Raw genomic sequence first — 7,949 nt, forward strand, 5'->3', positions numbered from 1 at the left:
CACTAAAATGTTGATTTTAACCTTTTTAATAGCGTTTGCTTGGCAGTAGAAAACTTGGTTCTCTGCCTTCTTAATTAGCAAGCACATGCGAACTTTTTCTGAAGACCGAGGCACACTTCACAATCATCATGAGTTATTGTGCTATCGTATGATACAGTGGTGTTTTCAAGGACTCTGGAGGAGTATAAAGCTGCTCGTTCCCTTTCTAAATACCCTCAGACTCATATACTTGAGCCCTGGCTTTGCTTTGTTGCATTCCATCACTTGTCCCTCTTGTCCCCCTGACAAATGCCCTGGTTCTCACCACAGCTAAAGTTTACAATAAAATGCAATACGGCTCAAGAATGCAAAGAGGCTGCTTACACATTCCAAGCCCTTTCCCTCATGTTAAGAAAAGGGAGCCCTGTTAAGGGTGAAGCACCAGGGAGAAGATTTGCTGCCCATTTAGAAATTTCCATTTTGCCTGCTCACATAGATACCTTTGTAACTTCCTAACTCACTAACCTGGTAGGTCCACCTGCCAGATCACATTCTTTAGGTCTTTCTAGCAAAAGGATGAGGATTTGTTTGCACTGATCAAGCACAAATTCTTTTTTTTTTTTTTTTTAAGCACAAATTCTTAATAAGTGAAATGAGTCTTGAGTTCTCCACATAGCGGCAGGGCAGGGAGGGCAACTGCCCCCTACAAGTGTGAATGACACGTACAAAATTGTGTGTATTATATGGGAGAGCCAGGCTCTAAAATCAGCTCTAGAGCAGCCCTGGTGGCCCAGCGGTTTAGTGCCGCTTTCAGCCCAGGGTGTGATCCTGGAGTCCCAGGATCGAGTCCCGCGTCGGGCTCCCTGCATGGAGCCTGCTTCTCCCTCTGCCTGTGTTTCTACCTCTCTCTGTGTGTCTCTCATGGATAAATAAATAAAAAAATCTTTAAAAAAATCAGCTCTAGGGCAGAAAACAGATAAGTCAAAATGACTCTTGAGAGACACTAAGCAACTCTTAGCAAGTCCCATCTGGGTGGTTTTTCCTCCAGTATGTGAACAGAGTGGTTGAACACCAGATGGCTTTTTTTTTTCTTTTTATCATTTTACTCAACAGGCATTTTTGGCTTCGTAATATTTTTATGCAATTGTCAGATAAAATGGTAATAATTCTCTTCATGTATATTATGAAGCAGGGCATGGAAATGGGATGCCTGCCTCATTTCCTGTCCAAGTAACTTCCCTACCCCTGAGATAAGTAAGCTGTTATCTGCTGTTTGTCTGCTACTAAGTCTGTGAGAGTAGAATGGATAGGCCCCAGAGACAGACGTCATTTGTAAAGTGTTTTTACCGTTTGTAAAAAGCAGAAAAGTCTTGTTAAAAAAAAAATGCACTTGTTTACAAATAGATATTGGTAGGATGTATGTAAATGCCACGCCAAGTCCCATTCCAGCTAGAACTACATGTGTTCTGAGCCCCTGGGAAAAATCTTTGCAAAAGACCATCACTCTGGGCCTCCACACTGAGAAATCTCTTTATTACATACCCCTCAAGATACAGCTTCCCCCTGCTCCCCTACCCCCACCATGGGCCTTCAAATTCAGGTGAGCTCTGTGTCTACGAAAAGAATGTGAGCTCTAGAGGACTTTTCTAGATCAGGAATGTTAAAGGGGTGGGGCATATGTGCTGCCACCGCCCATCCTTGTATCCATGGCAGACAGTACTAATTGAGCATGGCACTCCTGCTGAATCTAGGCATGGCTTTTGGATTTTTCAGGACAAAGTATCCAGTATAAATTAAGCAGAATTAGCAAGTGAGTTCATCCTGTTTGCCATCTTTGATAGCAATTTGTAACCTCCTCTGCCATCCATTCCACTGTCTATAAGAGAGGGGCTTAAGAAAGTTACAACCAACCATTCATCCTTCAGGCAGTGCTCAGCTATGATAAACATAAGCCAATTGTGCTTTTACATCATATGTCTGAATACATACATAAAGACATGTAGCCTATCAAAATTTTATGTCCATTTATCCAGTGTCACATCATTCATGCCACCAATCACAGGAATTATGCATACCAACATGCTAGCCTTTGCTGATTTATTTAATGTTAACAGACCAGCACAAGCACAAAGCCCAATGTTGAGTCAGATAGTCCAGAACCAATAAGTAGCATTTAACAGGGGTGGGGCAGGGTTGATGCAGGTCAGTTTTTTACTCTATTTTTTTTCCTGCCCTTTGAATATAGTCTCAAATTATTGCTTCCTTTAAAAGTGGCTTGTGGGGTGCCTGGGTGGCTCAGTCAGTTAAGCATCTGCCTTCAGCTCAGGTCATGATCTTGGGGTGCTGGGGTCAAACCCTGTATCAGGCTCTCTGCTCAGTGGGGAGTCTGCTTCTCCCTCCCCCTGCTTGTGCCCTTTCTCTTACTCTCTCAAATAAATAAAATCTTTTAAGAACAAACAAACAAACAAACAAACAAACAAAAAGGCAGGCTTGTGGTTTTAGAACAAGATGGTGTAGAATCACATTTTCCTTTTCTTCTCTAACTACAACTAAAAACTTTGGAAGTTTAAAAACAACAATAAAAGGACTCGGAAAGCTAGAAAGATGATGGTGGGGGTGGTGCACCTGGGTGGCTCAGTTGAATAAGTGTCTGCCTTCAGCTCAGGTTATGGTCTCGGGGTCATGGGAATGAGCCCCAAGTCAGGCTGTGAGCTCGGTAGGGGTCTGCTTCTCCTTCTCCCTGTGCTCCTCGTACTTTTGCTTTCTCTCTTGCTTTCTCTCCCTCAAGTAAATAAAATATTTTTTAAAACCCCAGAAAGATGAGTGGGCTTGCTAGGGACCTCAGGGCTTGAGGAACAACAGTGTGGTGAGTTTCTTGGGTTTTCTTTTCATCTCCTATATACCCTGGTCTAAGCTCTGAAGGGGCCTGCAACCACCAACAGGCATAGAGGAGGAAGGAGGGGGGGAAGAAAAAAAAGAAAGGAAAGCTTGCTTTCTCAGCTAAAGGACAGGGAGCCCAGCAGAGACCTACATGGAGCCCCTACCTTAGTTTCACACCAGGATGCCAGCAAGTGGCCCAATTCATTCCCAGCAGCAGCAAAGCCCCATGTCTCCCTGACTCCACACAGTGGCCGCAATGTCTGCCTGCACCTCTGCAGAAGGTGGCCCAGCAACACCATGCAATCCAGGGAGGCATCTTCTGACACCACAGAAGATGCCAGGAGGGACTGAGCAGGAATCCTAGCAGCACACAAAGAACAACAAAGACCAGAACAGTATTGCAAGGGCTCGGAAAACAGCACTACCATCTCTTCCTCAGCATCATGGCCACCCTCAGATGTCTGGTGAAGCCTAAGATGGTTAAAAAGAGGACCAAGAAGTTCATCCAGCACCCATCAGATCAGCATGTTAAAATTAAGCAGAAATCCAGAGGCACTGAGAGGAGGGTGCACAGAAAATTCAAGGACCAGATCCTGATGCCTAGTATTGGTTATGGGAGCAAGCAAACAAAGCATATGCTGTCCAGTGGCTTCTGAAGTTCCTAGTCCACAATGTCAAGGAGCCTGAAGTGCTGTTGATGTGCAACAAATCTCACTGTGCAGACAGTGCTCACAATGTCTTCGCCAAGAACCTCAAAGCCATTGTGGAAAGAGTAGCCCAGTTGGCCATCAGAGTCACCAATCCCAATGCCAGGCTGCACAGTGAAGAAAATGAATAGACAGCTTATATGCATGTTTTATGTGTCTTAATAAAATCATAAAACGAAAAAAAAAAACGAACAAAATAAAAACCAAACAAACAAACAAAAAGCTGAATTTCCACTGGAACGAAGACCCATAAAAGAACCAAGAATAATACACTAAACCTAAACAGGATTCCTAATCCGCTAAAATAGAATATGTAAATAGAACTAAAAGATCCCTAACATAATACCCAAATGTCCAGGATGCAATGGAAAACCACTCATCAGGGCAGCCTGGGTGGCTCAGCGGTTTAGTGCCGCCTTCAGCCCAGGGCCTGATTCTGGAGACCCAGGATCAAGTCCCATGTCGGGATCCCTGCATGGAGCCTGCATTTCCCTCTCTCTCTCTCTCTCTCTCTCTCTCTCTCCCTCATGAATAAATAAATAAAATCTAAAAAAAAAAAAGAAAATTGCTAAAACTGAAGGAAAAAAAAAAAAGAAAACCACTCATCATACCCAAAACCAGGAAGACAACAATGTAAAGAAAAGACATTCAATTGATACCAATATTGATACGATTCAGATGTTAGAATTTATCTCACAAGGATTTTAAAACAGTTGTGATAAAAATGCTTCAACAAGCAATTGCAAATTCTCTTGAATGGGAAAATCTTAGCAAAGAAATAGAAGTTATGAGAAAGAACCAAATGGAAATTGTAGAAATAAAAAATCATTGTGAAAGTTAAAACTTGGATGACCTCAGTAATAGAGTGGAAATGACAGAAGATCAAATCAGGTTACTTAAGGACAGATCAATAAAATTTACTCAATCTGAACAACAGATTGGAAGAAAAAAGAAAGAAAAGGATCAGGTACCTGTGGGACAATAACAAAAGAGCCAATGTTTGGATCATTGGAATCCTAGAAGGAGAGAAAATGTGGAACTGAAAAGTATTCAAGGAATAATGGCTGAAGACTCCCCAAATTTGGTGAAAGACAGAAACCTACAGATTCAAGAAGCCAATAAACTTCAAGTAGGTTAAGACCAAATAAATCCACAAGATACATCATAATTAATCTTCTAAAAACTTTATAAAGACTAAGAAAAAATCTGAAAAACAGGGAAAAACAACCAGGAAGAAACACCAATTCAAGTTCTATTTTAGTATTGCCTATAAAGGAAACTATGGAGGCAGAAAGAAGTCACGCAACATTTATAGAGTGCTGAAAGCAAAGAACCATCACTCTTGAATTCTATATGTGATGAAATTATCCTTAAGGAAGGAAAGAAAAATGAAGACATTCTCAGATGAAGGGAAGCTAACAGTAGCACATGCAGACCCTGGGCAGTAGGAGTGCTGGATTGAAAATATGTAGTCAGGGCTGGGGTGCCTGAATGGCTCAGTTAAGTGTCTGACTTCAGCTTAGGTTATGAGCTCAGGTCCTGAGGTTGAGCCCTGAGTCAGGTTCCCTGATCAGCAGGGAATCTGCTTCTTTCTTTCCTTCTGTCCTTTCCCCTAGTTCTCTCTCTCTCTTTCTAAAACAAACAAATAAAATATTTTAAAAAGATAAAAAATTAAAAAGAAGAAAATTCATAGTCAGGGGGAAGGAGAAAGTGAGATAGTGAAGTAAAGGATGACCTCCAGGTTTCTAATCTGGGTATCTAGAAGATTCTAGATTGAAGTGATTCCTCAAAATGAGATAAACTGGAACCAGTTAATAATGAATTTATAATTGGACATATTGATTCACTCTTTAAGCTTCTTATTTTGAGGTAATTGTAGATTTACATGGGTATAAGAAATAACAGAGATCCTATGTGCCCTTTATCCAGTTTCCTCAGGGGAAGCAGATGGTAAAACTATGGCACAAGGTCATAACCAGGATATTGATGTTGATATAGACAAAACACAGAACAGTTTCATCATTGATAAAGTGGATGCCACCAAAATTAAAATACTTTGCTTTATGAAATACCCTGTTAAGAGGATGAAAAGACGGACGCCTGGGTGGCTCAGTGGTTGAGCGTCTGCCTTCGGCCCAGGGCGTAATCCTGGGGTCCTGGGAGTAGTCTCGCATTGGGCTCCCTGCATGGAGCCTGCTTCTCTCTCTGCCTGTGTCTCTGCCACTCTCTCTCTGTGTCTCTCATGAATAAAAAATAAAATCTGTAAAAAAAAAGAGGACTAGGGGGATCCCTGGGTGGCTCAGTGGTTTAGCGCCTGCCTTTGGCCCAGGGCACGATCCTGGAGTCCCGGGATCTAGTCCCGTGTCAGGCTCCTGGCATGGAGCCTGCTTCTCCCTCCTCCTGTGTCTCTGCCTCTCTCTCTCTGTGTCTATCATAAATAATAAATAAATAAATGTTTAAAAAAAAAGAGGACTAAAAGATTACAAACTGAAAGAAAATATTTTGCAGATCACATTTCCAACAAAGGATTTGGTCTAGAATATAATAAAGAACTCTCAAAATTCAATATTAAAAAATGAACAGTTCAGTCAGGAAACGGGCAAAAGATATTCAGATATTTCACGCAAGATGATATCCACATGACAAATAAACCTATGAAAGATGTTCAACTTCATTAATCACTAGAGAAATGCAAATTAAGAGCACATGAGATGTCTCTATGCACATATCAGAATGGCTAAAATCAGAAATATCAAATGCTGGTGAGGATGTCAAGAAACTGGATCACTCATCCATTGCTGGTAGAAATGTAAATGGGACAGTCACTCTGGAAATAGGTTTGTAGTTCCTTTTAAAATCGGCTTACCGGGCAGCCCGGGTGGCTCAGCGGTTTAGCACCGCCTTCGGCCCAGACCGTGATCCTGGAGATCCGGGATGGAGTCCCACATTGGGCTCCCTGTGAGGAGCCTGCTTCTCCCTCTGCTTGTGTCTCTTGCCTGTCTGTCTGAATCTCTCTCTCTCATAAATAAATAAAAAATATTTAAAAATAAAATAAAATAAAATGGGCTTACCATACAACCCAGCAATTGTACTCTCAGGCATTTATCCCAGAGAAATTAAACTTATTGTCATGCAGAAACTTGTAACAAATACTCATAGCTGCTTTATTCACAATAGTCAAAAAAAAAAAAAAAAAAACCTAGAAACTACCCAAATGTCTTTCAACAGGCAAATGGTTAAACAAACTGGTATATTTATACTATGGAATACTACTTTAGGAGTAAAAAGGAATGAGCTTTTGATGCACACAACTTGGATGAACTTCAAGGCTATATGGAACAACAACAAAAAGCCAGTCTCAAAAGAATGGATGTATACCACATGATCCCATTTATGTAACTCATGAAATAATGTAATTACAGAGATGGAAAACAGATTAGTGGTTACTGGAAGAGGGGGGCTGTGGCTAAAAGGGGTAGAGGTGGTACCATGGAATCTTTTGATGATGGTACAAACTATGAATCTTGAATGTGGCTGTAGTTACCCAAAACTACACATGTGATAACGTTACATAGAGCTATACGCACACACACACACACACACACACACACACACGTATAACTGGTGAAATTTGTATACACCCTATGGATTCTACCAATGTCAGCTTCCTGGTTTGATATCATATTATAGTTACACAAGATGCTAACTTTGGGGGAAGCTGGGTGAAGGGTGCAGGAGCCCCCTCCCCAGCCCTGGTACATTTATTTTCGCAAATGTACCTGTGAATTTGCAACGTCCTGTGAATCTAATCATTTTAAAATAAAAAGTTTATTTACTTGTAATGAGAACACTTAAGATCTGCTCTCTTGCAATATAAAAAGTTTAAAAAGTTAGGCTCAAACCCAGCACGACCAGTCAGAGCAGTCATGCAGCATTGTCTTGCCATATGTTTTGAGATATGTACGACACTTTTACTGTTGCTGCTCCCTATAGATGAACAGAATACACAGAAACTTCAATGAGGCATTCTTTTCCAGTGTTGTATATTCACAGAGAGCCTAATGGCATTTGTTCTCTGTGCCTCTGTTCCCTTACTCTTATCAAGTGCTTCTGCTCTCCATTTTGACAGTGCGTGGCACTTGGCAGCTGGGTCATCTTACCCCAACCTTCCTCCCCTCTAGGATGGTGGCGATGGTGTATGTTTTAAAAAGTTGTTTCTTTTTCTGTCTCATAGAAACTTCTTTTCAGAGCCCCGGATAATAATGCTTGCATCTTTCCTTCTGCCTGCCCCACTCTGTCTCCATTTGGGGATGGGACTTAAAAGCCTTTGGGTACTTTAAATGTAACTTACTCATTTTATGTTCCAAGCTTTATTGTAGCATC

The sequence above is a fragment of the Vulpes vulpes genome, chromosome 2, assembly GCF_048418805.1.
Source record: "Vulpes vulpes isolate BD-2025 chromosome 2, VulVul3, whole genome shotgun sequence".
In the NCBI taxonomy this organism is placed as follows: Eukaryota; Metazoa; Chordata; class Mammalia; order Carnivora; family Canidae; genus Vulpes; species Vulpes vulpes.